Source organism: Cupressus sempervirens, chromosome 5 (genome assembly GCF_028749045.1).
Source record: "Cupressus sempervirens isolate cs-2001-9-10 chromosome 5, ASM2874904v1, whole genome shotgun sequence".
In the NCBI taxonomy this organism is placed as follows: domain Eukaryota; kingdom Viridiplantae; phylum Streptophyta; class Pinopsida; order Cupressales; family Cupressaceae; genus Cupressus; species Cupressus sempervirens.
This window is the reverse complement of record NC_143122.1, coordinates 715,792,840-715,808,340: the sequence shown is the minus strand read 5'-3', so window position 1 is coordinate 715,808,340 and position 15,501 is coordinate 715,792,840.

Here is a 15,501-nt window from a genome sequence, read left to right as displayed (position 1 = left end):
TTAGGCACTCTAGCTCAAAAGTATCACCCAATGATAAAGATGTGTTAAAGTTGAGAATTGGCATCAAAGACTGCACACCACATCGTAAACATTATTTGGTCGTAAGTCAAACTATGTTGTTCAAACAATTTAGAGAGAGTCATCCAAATTTTCATGAGGGATTTTGAATCTTTGAAGCCATTTTATTGTGTGCCACCTAAAATTTGAAATACATTTTATTGCAAATATCATGTCGAGTTTTCTATGCACCATTACCTATTACTCTCCATCCATTCTACTTTGCATAGTAAAGAAATGTTGGAGAATTGCGGTGCTAGTGGGTTTCCAAAATCATCAAGAGACTTGCTAGATCAATTTTTATGTCATAGAGTTGATGGTTATTTCTTTTATAGAAATGTTTGCTTAAAAGAGAAGTGTTTAGAATGTGATGGCTTATTCAAGTTTGACACATGTTTCCATGAGGGGTCCAAATAAGATCTTGGAAAGACAATAGTAGAAAAAAAGCTATATGAAATGGTGAAATACACATTGAAGAGTGGGGGTGAGGGCTCTAGATGTGAATTGGTTGCAAAATAAATCAGTGTGGCTAGTTTTATTTCAGATTTTAAGAGAAATCTTTTCTACGAGTATGCAAGACATAGTCACGAGTCTCAGTGGTTGGATCAATAATTTAGAATGTGTAAAGAGACTTTTCCCATTGGCACTATTATATTAGTTGTTGACTTTGCTGAGAACTACACATTGCAACCTCAAAATGAGACACAATCTCAATATTACAACTCCCTTCATATTGTTATTTTTGTACACATAACATATAAACATGCCCCTAATAGTACAGAAGATAATCGAAATATTATTAGAGAGTATCATTTTAATATGCGTGATGATTGATCTTACTCTCATGAGCTTGTACAAAATTGTTTTGAGAATTATTTTGATTTCTTACAAGAGCATGCAATTGCTATGGATAGACATATCATTTGGTCAGATAACTGTATAGGTCAATTCAAGAATGCTCGCATGTTTTATTGGTTGTGTAAGATACATATAGAGAGGGGGGTGCCTCATATTTGGAGTTTTCTTAAGTTTGGCCATGGGAAAGGGGAACATGATGGAGCAGGGGCATGTGTGGAGAGAGCTCTAGTTAAGGATTAATTGAAGATTCTAGGAGTAGAGCTTCTTGATGCTCGTAGCATTGTTGATTGGTGTAGTTTAGCATTATCATGGGGGGGACTCTTGATTTAGTGGTATGTAGGTTCTTTTGGTTGGTTGAGGAAGGGTCCATAGCTAATAGATTAGACTGTGCTATAGTGAGAGACTCATAAAAAATGCATTCATTCTGAAGCTCTGATTCTAGTACATGGACCATTTGGACATGACAGCTAGCTTGCTTTTGTCCTAGTTGTTTTCAGTCTGATTGGGATCACTGTGAGTTGATTGAGTGGGTAGACACATGGGCTCCACATTATCTTACTCCATTATCAATCAAACCCTCTATCAGAAATGATGACATGGAAAGTTCACTTGAGCATAAGCATCTATTAGATCTTCTTTAGTCAAGACATGTCTTTGCATTGGTTGCACCACAAGGGAATGATGAGAAATCTAATTATTGGTTAGCACATTGTGTAAGAGGTAAACAAAATCTTGCACAACTGATCACAGATGATGATGGATTCACATATCCTACTGGTTCAGTGGTTGTCATTGGAACATGGCTACGGACATACATGCTTAGAAGGAATCAAATTCCTGCATTCAAAGACTATCAGAAGCACAAAATAATTATCATATATTCACATCTTATTATAGCAACAAATTAAAGTTGTTGAAGCATCAAGGAAGACCAAAAGTAAAAGAACTTTTTACTATTACTAATGTTGATCATGAAGCCCTGTTGGAGACCCTAGAATAGAGAGAGGACCCTATTGGAACACTTGACCAAGTATATTTACTTCTTATGTTATTTTATTCATAATGATTCAATGAACTAATGATTATCTTTTTTAATATAATAAGTTACTAATATTTTTTATGATATTGGAATGTAGGTACATCATGAAGAGTAGCCATGCATGAAGATAAAAAGCTAACTAAGGAGCAAAATGAAGAAAAATCTATTCTATTTTTTACAATACTTTTATTGATACTATGATTTTTTACACTACTATTTTTTACACAATGATTTTAGGTAGTTGTCTATTCATGTGAATATGATGAAACACTTGATATATTGTAAATGTAAACTTGTTGATTTAATGTAAGAAACAATGATAATTTTACTTAATGCAATTTATGTGGTGGGATGTTAAAAATGATGATTTTAATACATATTAACACCAAACTTTCATTTTGCCAAATGCCAAAAACTTGACAGAGCTAAACAATTTTATTTTTCTTTTAATACTAACCCTTTTTCCAGCCGCAGAGACCCTCCATGATCCACAGTCACCCTGTACTGAGTCTCCAAGGTGCTTTAAGTACTTTTCAAGTTCAATCTTCTAAGGATCATAACTCGAAGATCATAACGGCTATTGATGAAATATCAAATTCTACAAGATGTTCATCTCATAGCCTAAAGTAACCTATCTCATATTTGACAGATCACATTCCATTTAGATTCGGCACAACGATCTCACTCAATGCCAAAACTCGTAGTGTGCCTCAATTCATAGGTGCAACACAACATAAATTTGAAATTGCTGATCTTGGCATCGAATCATTAGTTCCATTAGCTCCAAATGGGTGGGTGAACCCTAGTGACACCCTTGTTTGGACCACAGAGACTCTCCATCATTCGTGGCCACTCCATACCGAGTAGTCTCCAAGGTGCTATAAGTGCATTTTGAGGTCGATCTTTTGAGGGTCGTAACTTGGAGCTCGTAAGGGCTATCAATAAAATGTCAAATTCTATAGGATAGTGATGTCAAGGCCTAAAATAACCTCTCTCATTTTTGAGATATCCTATCCCATTTGGATTTGGCATTGTGATATCGCTCGATGCCAAAACTCACAGTGTGCCTCTATTCAAAGTTGCACCACAACATAACTTTGAAACCACTGATCTTGGAATCAAATCATTAGTGCCATTAGATTTGGATGGGTAGGTGAACCCTAGTGACACCCTTGTTTCAGCTATAGAGACCCTCCATCATTCATGGCCACCCCATACCGAGGAGTCTCCAAGGTGCTCTAAGTGCATTTCAATGTCAATTTTGCAAGGGTCATAACTTGAAACTCATGAGGGCTATCGAAAAAAAGTTGAATGCTATAGGATGGTGATGTTGAGGCCTAAAATAACCCATCTTATTTTTGAGAGATCAAATTCTATTTGGATGCCAAAACTTACAGTGTGCCTCAGTTTATAGGTGCACCACAATGTAACTTTGAAATTGTTGATCTTGGCATCGAATTGTCAGTGCCATTAGCTCCAGATGGGTAGTTGAACCCTAGAAAATCCCTTATTCTAGCTACAAAGACCATCCATTGTTTGCAGCCACCCGATACCTAGGAGACTCCAAGGTCCTCTAAGTGTGTTTCGAGGTCGATCTTCTGAGGGTCGTAAGTTAGAGCTTGTGAGGGCTATTGATGAAATGTCAAATACTACAAGATGGTGATGCCAAGGACTAAAATAACCTATCACATTTTCAAGAGATCACATTTTTTTTGGATTTGGCACAACAATCTCACTCGATGCCAAAACTCACTGTGTGCCTCAGTTCATAGGTGCACCACAGTGTAACTTTGAAACCATTTATCTTGGCATCGAATCATCAGTTCCATTACCTCTAAATGGGTGGGTGAACCCTAGTGGCACCTTGTTCTGGCCATGGAGACCATCCATCGTACGCGACCACTCCATACCAAGGAGACTCCAAGGTGCTCTAAGTGTGTTTTGAGGTTAATCTTCTGAGGGTTGTAACTTGAAGCTCATGTGATCTATCAATAACCCCTTACCAAGTTTGGTGAACTCATCTAATTAAGAATTTAAAGTTATAGTAAAAATTTCTCAAATTTGCAAAAGTTATAAAAGTTGCAAAAGTTACAAAATTGTAATTTTGCAACTTTGGCAACTTTTTCTTGCAAACTGAAAATGAGTGCAAGAGTCAGTTAGGGGTTTGAGCACGACTATGCAAGATCGAAAACACCTATATAAGGTGTGAAATGATAGCATGCATTAATGAAGCTAGTTTTGTTAAGTGGATTAGTATGGGTAATCTAATCAATGTAAGAAATGTATAGATGTTATTCATATGGATATGGTACTAGGGAACCAAGTTAAAAAGGTTTGATCCAATCAAGTCTCTTAAGTTGGGATATTTTGAGGTTATGTTGAAATTGAAAAGTTGTAGTATGAGGATAGTAACAAAGTGAAGGGCTAGTTATCGAAGATTATGAGTCGAGAAATGATTTTTTGGTTGGGAATAGAATCCATGGTTGAGGAGTGGAGTCCTTAAGTGTGTTGAGATTAGATTTAAAGCCAAGAGTTAGTTTCAAGGTTGAAGGTGGAGTTTAATATCAGATTTGGGGTTATGTGAACCTTGTGTAGAAGGTTAACAAGTGTGTTTATGTCATGATAGCACTTCAAATTAAACATTGAATCCAAATTTGATAATAAAGGTTGTTAAAATTTTATTAACAAATTATTGTATTTGAATCAAATATAAAAAACATGATCAAAATTAATGATATTCCATAAACATGAACAATACACATGATCCAAGATAAATTGAACAATACTAGATACTAAATTATTATGTATATCATTATGCACATAAATGGAAAAAATATATATTAAAATACATGTATCCATAGACAAATTACACAAATATATGTCAAAGTTCATGTATCCATAGACAAATTACTCAAATATATATATCAAAATACATAGATCCATATACAAAATGTGGCTGATCATGCCATCAGAATGTGTATAATATCAATGTTTCTCTAAACAATGTGGCGTATGCCATCTCAAAATCTCTCATGACACATCCTATGACAACTATACTATCCTAGGCTACTGGTGCATGATCAAAATGCAGCTTCTTCACTGCACTAGGTGGATCAAATGCCTGCTACATAAACAAAAAAGGAAAATCCAAAGTTAGACTACTAAATGTATATGATTCTTTGTATCTAACATTGAATTACTCAAATGCATAATGATATTTTTTTAATTATCTTTTATACTATTAAAATTTCATAATAAATACCTCTCTCATCGACCTCCTATGCTAGTCAGGAGTCCTCTCATATGCCCTCGGTAATGCTTGTACCTCACTGATTGTGGCCTATGTATGTTCAAATATGTTTGTCAAATGAATCTACTACATAAAATATAAAAATATAATTCATAGCATGCTAAATTTATAACATATTTAATCAAAAATTCAAGCTACAACTTACTAGTGTAGGCTCCTCCTTAGGATATAGTGGCTGCATCATCAAAGATACAAAACTCTCCCATCCAACCTTGTGTGCACTAGGAGTTTCATATGAGATACAAAATAGTATTTGCTAATATCATGAAAATAAGTTTTGAATTTATTTATGAAGATAAGGAAAATAAAAAATAAATGATACTTATACATACAATAGGGCTCTTAGTGCGAATGGAAATTCCTGAGCATCTACGATGCAGAATTTGCATGGGCTCATCGCCAATAGCCAAGCCTATACAATAAGGAATGTAATTAAATTTCATTACCAAAAATATTTTACAAGAATGGATAAATATTTAATCAAATAGAAAGCACCTAATTACCTTTCCTTTGTCAATGGGTCATGGCTCATCCCTCGCACTTTGTCCCCCAGGGACAGGTGGTACCTATAAGATAAAAGAAAGATTAGAAACCATATATGCTACAATATCAAATAGTAAAAACAAAAAGAACAAAAAATAATGTACCATAGATGTCTCAAGGCCAAATGAAATAGTTGAGAGTGTGGCATCATCAACCTGTCTCAGCTCCTCCTCAGTCATCAACTAAACATGAATGAAGATCACATAAATGTACAAGTCAGTATGGATTAAAAATTAAAATTACTCTATTATTAAAATTAACTTTAAATCACATATGTCATAAAAAAAAATGTATACATGTATCAACACAAAAGGAGTCCATGCCTCGGCATGTCCCTCCTCTCCCTCGTTAGGGTCTGTAGCTTCTACATGTGTGTCTGGTGTATCCTCATCTAATACAAACTGATACTTTGGAAGATCACAAATGGGACTTGGACAAATATTCTTGCACATAATACAAGTATGAGGCACACAAATGTGTGATGAGCTAGTCGATGATGAACTCATGCCAACATCATCAACACGGGGAGGCAGGACTGACCTAGCCTAAGATATCAATAGGCTACTTAGTTTATGGATGGCTTTAATGGTTTGAGAGCTAGCCTCAATGATAATATCATGGTGTTGCACTATAGGAGGGGAAGACATCAGTAGGGGGAACAAAAGTGCTAGCTTTCTTCTACTCGAAAGAGGGTCTATGTTGAGGAGCTCCTCCTCCTACACCCATGTTGGGCTTCATGCTCTAATAGTTCACCTTGAGGCCCAACACAAATTCTACATACAATTTTCTAAGGAAATAAAATGGCACCTCTAAATTTATATGTGGAGGGATATCAAAAACCATCCACCAACAATCCCAAAAGTTTGTCCATATGGCATCATTTGTGCACCATTTAATCGATAGTTTGGGTTTTTTGCGGTTGACTAGTAAACCAATTTTTGGATTTGCAAAGAGGCCAACCAAATCATCTTTGCTTATATTGAGGTCCACAACCTCATCATTTCCAACCCATCATCAGACATCTCATTCATTTTGTCACGCCAATGAAGAGTGGCATTTTGATCATTGGTAACTGTTTCAATGTTATCCACTATGGTGTTTAATGTGGATAACATAGGAGCCAATGTGGGTATAGTATTATATGTTGTTCACAAAGCCCCCAATATCAAATCCTTGATTCGATGAGGGTTTTGAGGGGGTAAAGGATCATTTGGTGGATGATTTTTCAGGGGCACTAGAACATTTGGTGGGGGGTTACAAGGAATATTATTCCTTGCCTCGGTATCATCATTTTGGTTAACCATACCTATTAATTCGTGAAACATAATTTATATTTAAAAAAATCTAAACTTTAACAATTTCTATCAAAAAAACCTAAATTCTAACAAATTCAACTGAAACTAGCAAATTTATAATAAAATTTGATAAATTTGTACTAAAATTGATTAAAACCATTAAAAAAAAAAACTATTATTGTGTATTCGATTACAAAATAGATATCTAAGCTCAAAAAATGCTATACCACTATCAAAATAGAAACCCTCAGGTTGTGTTTTTTTCTAAATAATAGTACAATTATCTGGTATCTGATATCAAATCAGATAGTCGATAAGGGTTGGGGACCTACTTTCTAGATTTGGTATTAGGATTGGTGGAAAAAAATCAAAGCAGATTTTCAAACACTTTTAGACATTTTCAAACTCTATTCTTTTCACATTGCCACTTTTTGGCACACCATGATCTTGCACATACCCATATTTATATAATGGGGAATAACTACATAGAGTGAATTATAAAGGAGATAGATATAGATGAGGTATATGTATGGGGGAGAAATATAGTATTATGGAGATACATGTACATATAAGCAGAAACATCTTTACAAATTTTTTTTTATAGAAATCAGAAAAATAGAGTATGTTACCTAGTTGAAGACATAGAATGATGAGAAAGAATGTTTTGACTTATTCAGTTCATAGTTGAAAATTTTTTTAATCACTAATGCCAAAGAGGAATATTGTTGACATTAAGGTCAATTTTTCTATTAGACACTTAGTCAATTGGTTACATTGCTATCGAGCTCTATAGTTGCTATTGAGCTTATCTTCCATTCAATATTATTAACCAAGTAATTTAGTTTCTTGTGAGACAAGAAGTCAATATCCAATTTCTACCGAGTTTTAGAGTCTATATACGATTCATGCCAAGTGTAGCAGTACCTAGTGAGTCATTCAGTGGAAGTGATGGGAACTCTAGTGTTAACCAAGCTCTATAGTGTTAACCAAGTTATTTAGTGATAACCATGTTCTATAGCATCTACTAAGCTTGAAATGTTAGTGATGTGAATCTAGTGTTGATCGAGCCATAGAGTGTCAATCAATTGATTTAGTACATGCCAAGTCTATTAGTGCTTATCGAGTCACACAGTGTTGACCAAGTTCAAGCTAATTGGAAGTGATTAGTATGGACTGAGCCTCTTTTTCAAATGAGTGCCAATAGATGCCAAGAGTTTAAAGTGGTTGATGAGTATCAGAACATCATCAAGTTTGTCTTTAGAACCAAAGTTACACTAGTTGGTCTGACTTTGTGCATTATGATGAAATAGGTATTATAGCCTACTCCAGTAAGCTATGATTTGCATTGATATATATTCAATGCATTATATCATATCCAAATAAATAAATGTGAAGAATATATGATAAGAAGAAGTGTGAATTAAGAAGGCTACAAGTAGTATAAGGGACAACAAATATTTATCTATCACAACAAGGTGATCATCACTTATAGGGAATCTCAAGAAACAAATCAGAGCTGCAGATCAGAGATCAGCTATTGGTTCATCCTAATAGGTGTATAAGTTAAATCCTTTAATAGGGTAGACTTAATAGTCTTTTGATAAATATCTTTACTAAGTGATAACTTCATTGTATGTTTTGAAAATCCTTTCACAAGGTGGACCTTGTAGTTCTTATTGCTCCTAATAGGGAAAATCACTAGAAGTGATCATTTATAAGCCTTGGATGGAAAAATTTATATTGTAGTACTAAAGCTTATGAATATTGTAGTGCCTCTCCCATTTGATTTCTATAAGTCATCCTGATGGATGCAACCTTGATGATCTTTCTTGCTAAGCAATCTTGATTGGGACCATGAGTGGTCTACACCTTTGATGTGATTGGATTAATGTTCTACTATATTAGTTTCTTTGATTATGATATTTTAGATAGCTCATTAAGGTTTTTGCTAATGGTTACTAGGATTGATGTGGTATTCTAATGTTATTCTATGATTACTATGAGATATGTGCAAGGATTGCACTATGTACTATTACTCTACTACACTGGACTAGGTTCATGTAGCAGTGGTTAGTCATGTTTATGTCTATGTTTGCTTATTTATTTTTAGTGCCTTTTTTATTTTGTTTAAAAAATCATAATTAAATGCTTAAATAATTATAAATGAATTGTCCATGTTGGACTCTTTGGTTATGTGCTATCGATATTTACCTTGTTATATTTTGATCTAAGAGATACTTATTACTCATGTTATTACTATACGTTGAGATGACCTGAGGGCTAGATGTTATAGTTTGATTTCCTATATCATAGATGTTAGATTACTATATTGTTTAGTAGATCATATTTGCATGATGATGCCATTTTGAGATGACAATATGTTTTATGATGATATCTAGTTATCTAATATTTGGAAATATCTATGATTTGGATATATGTGGATTTAATGCTACGATGATTTACTTCATTCTTGCTTTGATATACTTTATACAAACATGATAATATAAATGGATTATTTCAATATAATTTATCAAATGGTTAAATTGAGTATTTAATGCATTTATTGTTGGAATTACAACAAGAAAGGTAAACTCTAAGAGGAGGGGGGTGAATTAGTGGTTTAAACTTCAACCCATAAGAATATTCACCACACACCCATCTCACATATTCAATAAGTAAACTGAAATACCATCTAAAGAATATACATATAAAGTATGTTAAAAAAGTAAGCATTCAGACATACATGGCACAAGATATGATTACCAAGAAACACTCCAATGAGATTGTAAAATTGAGGTGGGCATGACACCCACAAATCTTCACTACTATAGTAATATAGTGTATCCAATGAAGGTTACAATGTCTGATCATGAAACATGATCTACCCTATCAAAGGTCTACCTTGTCAAAGGCTTAAAAAGACTATTAGGTCTTAACCCATTAAAGGATTTCAACACCTTGTTTGAAGTGTGCCTAGTTAAAAGACTTTAACTCACACTTAAGTAAGCACCTTGTTAGAGGATTTCAATATAGCCTACTATGACTACTCCCTTAAGAGATTTAGCTGATTTGAACCTATTAGAATGTTTTGGCAATGATCACTCTATTTTCTTGATGAAAAATCACCTTTATATTGATGTATGCTCGATCCTTCTTGATCAGATGTCTATCTATTGTTCATCGCTTCCTTCCTCTATTCTCCTTTAACTAATTTACAATGCAAATCAGATGATAATGTCATGGTCACCATGAAGTTTCTAGTTTGTGCATGCAAAACTCTCCTTGATCATCCATTCATTCTTTTCCCACTCATAAGAAGTTTAAGGTTTGTCCTCCTTAAGAAGACCTAGGTGACTTAGGATTAGGTACAAATAAACGGTTGTGATTCATCCATATCTTCGCTTAAACCTTCCCTTTATCTAATTGGGTGCATGTAATACATAGAGATCCCAACTTAAGATTCATCCTTATCACCAAAATATCAATCAATCCTTATAAAGTCAACCCAAAAATGGTTTACAAGTAGTTTGTGCCAATACAAACAACTATGACAAAACTATTTTACTCGTCATCTAAAGTCCCTAGTGCTCAACACATACTATAACTTCAATGTTGTCACTTAATATCTAAATGACTTGACAAAAACTTACTTTCTTGGCTCTAGAATCACTTGAAACATATTGTCTGCTCAACACTTGAGCGACTTGACACTCACTATTTATATGACATGATCTAATTTACATGTTGTGTGCAACATATATTACTTGTCTAGCATGAACTAAGTAAATGAATTAAGTGTATAGACACTCATCAAAACCAATCTGATATTAACAATCTTCCCCTTTAACATGAGTGTAAAAAACACTCGGTCAAAGATTGATACTCTTATTCTTACAAGCATAACACAAATGACTATTTAGCTTCCATACAAAATTTAAAAATATCAAAATTTTGCAACATGACTTATATGTCAAAATCTTATAACTCCACCTAAGTTGTTTGATCTATTATGTACTATACTCTGTATTAAAATCTTTCTCCTACTAAGTAGATTTGCCTCAATTGATACTCTTACTCTATTTTCTGCTTGCTTTCTCTTACTCCCCCATTCTTGCTACCCCTTTTTGACACTGATGTCAATGGGTTATACACTAATAGTGTATTTTTCGAAGAAAGATTTATGGACCTCAAGTATTATTTTAAGAGCTACACCCAATTTTTTAGTTTGTGGTGACTAATCAGGGAAGTACTATACATACTTCATAAATTCTTTGGCTATTATTTTTATTCACCAATTTTTGGCCGACATGTTATAGCTAATTTTAACCCTAAAGTGGCAAAAATACTTGTATAAAAGAGATTAGGGTTAGAGATTATCTCATAAGGTGTGATGCAAAAATTGCTTCTTGTGGTAGAGTAGAGCTATAAGGGATTACAGATTGTAATCAGGTTGTAATCACTAGATCATAATAATATTGGACTTGTTGTTTGGTGGACATAGCCCAGGGTTTTGGGGAACCATGTTAAATCTTGTTGTCTTGTGTTCTTTTTTGTGTGATCTATTATTTTCTAATATTGTTTATATTTGCATCTAATTGTTATTTTTGTCTAACATTTAATCCAAACAAGTGGTATCAGAGTGTGGTTGTTTTTCAATTATCCTATATAGGAAAGTCTCATAGTTGAGTGGGAGTGATGAGAGATGAGGGTAAGCTAAGGGTTGAAAAGTTTAATGGGAAGAACTTTTAATTATGGAAGATGCAAATGGAAGACTATCTTTATTAGAAGGACTCATGGAAGCCATTGGAAGGAAAATCTAAGAATTAGGGATCTATGAAAAATGACGACTAGGATTTTTTAGATAGAAAGGTGCTTGGAAGCATTTGATTATGCGTGGCACCATTAGTGGCATTTAATATTTAAAAAGTGAAGATGATGGAAGAGTTGATGGAAACCCTAAAGAAATTGTATTAAAAGCCCTCCACTTCAAATAAGGTATTTCTCATGAAGCAATTATTTAGTATGAAAATGATAGAAGGTGGATGAGTTGTAGATCATTTAAATAATTTTAATACTATTACTAGTCAGTTATCTTCTATGGGTATTAATTTTGATGAATAAATTAAGGCTCTCTTGATTTTGTGTTCTTTGCCTGAAATATGGAATGGCTTGGTAATGGCTATGAGTAATTATATTACTGGATCTAATACCCTAAAATATGATGATGTGATCGGTGTTATTTTGAGTGAGGAAATTCATAGGAAAACCTTAGGTGCATCTACATTAGGAAGAGTTTTGAAAGCACAAATTCAAGGAAGAATGACTAAGAGAAGAAATAATTCTACAAATCATTGGAAATCAAGAGGAAAGTCAAAGGGGTCTCAATCGAGAGGACCAAATGACTATTGGTATTATGGTAAAACAGGGCATAAAAAGAAAGATTATTAGACTCGAAAGAACAATGAAGGAGATAATCTAGAAGGGACCAAGGAGGTAAATGTGGTAAGTAACAAATTTGAAGAGGGTTCTTTTCTTCTATCTTTAGAAAGTGTTGATGATTCATGGGTTTTAGATTCTAGTGCTTCATTTTGTTCTACACCTTATAGAGGTCATTTCATTGATTATGTCCAAAGGGATTTTTGTGCTTGTTTATTTGGGGGATAATGAACCCTGTCAGATTGTTGGAAAGGGAAAATTTAAGATTAAGTTTCTAAATAGGAATCATTAGCTACTACATGAGATAAGACATGTTCCATCAATGAGTAGGAATTTAATTTTAGTAGGGCAACTCAATGATGAGGGTTGTGTAGTTATTTTTATGATAAAAATTGGAAGGTTTCAAATGGTTCCCTTGTAGTAGAAAAATTTGTGAAAGTAGGAACCTTATATCTTTTTATAGGTCATATTGTTCCTTCTACTTTAATTGTTTCAGAGAAAAATGAATGTTCAAGAATAGTTGTTGTAATTGAGCAGGGAGAACAATAAGCTACTATAGATTTTGATACAAAGTTTTGGCACAATAGATTTGGGCACATAAGTGAGGAAGTTATGAAAGTACTTCATTCAAAGAAAGTTTTACTAGGTCTAAAATATGTTAAAATGGATATCTATGAAAGTTATGTGTATGGAAAACAAAAGAGAGTGTGGGAAGGAAAATAAAAGGAAGAATTAGAACTTGTGCATACTGATGTATGGGGACTAGCTTAGGTATCTTCCCTCAATGGTTCTCATTATTATGTTACATTTATTGATGATGCAATGAAAAAAGTATGGTTTATTTCCTTAGACAAAAATCTAATGTATTTTAGAATTTTAAGAAATGGAAATACTTGGTTGAAAATGAGACTGGAAAGAAATTATAATATCTTAGATCTAATAATGGTGATGAGTATTACAGTCATGAATTTGAAGATTATTTCTCTACTAATGGTATTCATAGATAGAAAACTATTCCAAGGACTCCATAGGAAAATTGAGTTGGTAAACCCATGAACAGGACTATAATGTATCATACAAGAAGCATGAGGTTGTATGTAGGGTTTTCCTTAAACATGTGGGTAGAGGCTATTAATAATACTATATATTTTATTAATAGAGGTCCGTCTACTCATTTATGTTGTCATATTCTAGAGGAAGCATGGACTGTTAAGAAGGTGAGTTATTCTTTTCTCAAAACCTTTGGTTGTGAAGCATTTTCTCATGTAAATTCTGAAAATTGAATCAAGCTGGAAGCTAAGTCAAAGAAATGTGTATTTGTTGGATATGGCATTAAATAATTTGGTTATAGGCTTTAGGATTTTAAAAATTGTAAAATTTTAAGAAATAGGGATGTCATATTCAATGAGAAAGTGTTGTACAAGGATCTATTGCAGCAACATGAGACGAAAGAAGATGATTATGTAGTGTTGGATGATACTCCAAAAGATGTTGTTCCAACAATTCCTCATGATGTGCAACAAAAAATACCCTAGACACCAATGAATGTTAGATACTCAACAAGGATAAGTACACCTCTAGAAAGATTTTCTCCTTCCTTGTATTCTATTTTACTTATTGATGCTAGTGAACTTGAGTGTTATGATGAAGTTCTACAAGTGGATACTAAGATTTAGTGGGAGTTTGCAATGAAAGATGAAATGGACTCTTTCCTGAAAAATAAGACTTGGGATTTATGCAAATTCCCTGTAGGTAAAAGGGCTTTACAGAATAAATGGGTTTACAAGTTGAAAGAAGAGAATGGAGGTAAGAAAAGATTTAAAGCTAGGTTAGTTGTAAAAGGATTTACACAAAAAAAGGGCATTGATTTTGATGAGATATTCTTTCATGTTGTTAAAATGAGCTCTATTCACATTGTTTTAAGTATTGTGGTTACTAAATATTTGTATTTGGAGCAACTTGATGTTAAAATAACCTTCCTTCATGGTGATTTGGATAAAGAGATATATATGACTCAACCACAAGGATTTGAGGTCAAAGGTAAGGAGAACATAGTGTGCATATTGAAGAAAAGTTTATATGGCTTGAAGCAAGCACCTCGGAAATGGTATCTAAAATTTTACAGGTTTATGTATGAGAAAGGATACAATATGTGGCATTTAGATCATTGTGTTTACTTTAAGAGGTTGGATGATGAAAACTACATTATTTTATGTTTATATGTTGATGATATGCTTGTAGTTAGGTCTAACATGGATCATATTAAGGGGATGAAATGCTAGTTAGCACATGCATTTGCTATGAAGGATTTGGGGGTAGCAAAACAAATCCTTGGTATTAAGATTTGTAGAGATAGGAAGAAAAAGAAATCGATGCTATCTCAAGCTAATTATGTTGAGAAGGTGTTGCAACATTTATCTATGGAGAATGTTAAAGCTGTCAGCACACCTTTACCTAGTCATTTGAAGTTGACAAAGGAGATGTGTCAAAAAACACAAGAAGAGGAGGATAAGATGTCCAAGGTACTCTATGTTTTAGCTATAGGAATTTTGATGTATGATATGGTATGTACAAGGCTAGATATTGCACTTCCAGTGGGAGTTGTTAGTAGGTATATGAGTTATCCATGAATTGAGCATTGGAATGCAATCAAATGGATTCTAAGATATTTGAGAGGAACATCTAGTAAGTGTTTACACTTTGGGGGCTCTACTACTAACTTACATGGCTATATTGACTGAGATTTGGCAAGGGATATTAATAGCAGGTGGAGTGCCATAGATTATGTATTTACTATTGGTGGGGTAGCAGTGAGCTAGGTTTCTAGGTTATAGAAGGTTAATGTTTTATCCACTATACAGGTAGAGTATGGTGCTACTACAGAGGCAGCCAAGGAGATGATATGGCTTTAGTTCTTCTTGGAAGAATTGGAACACCTTTAGAGGGATAAAAAAAATTTTATA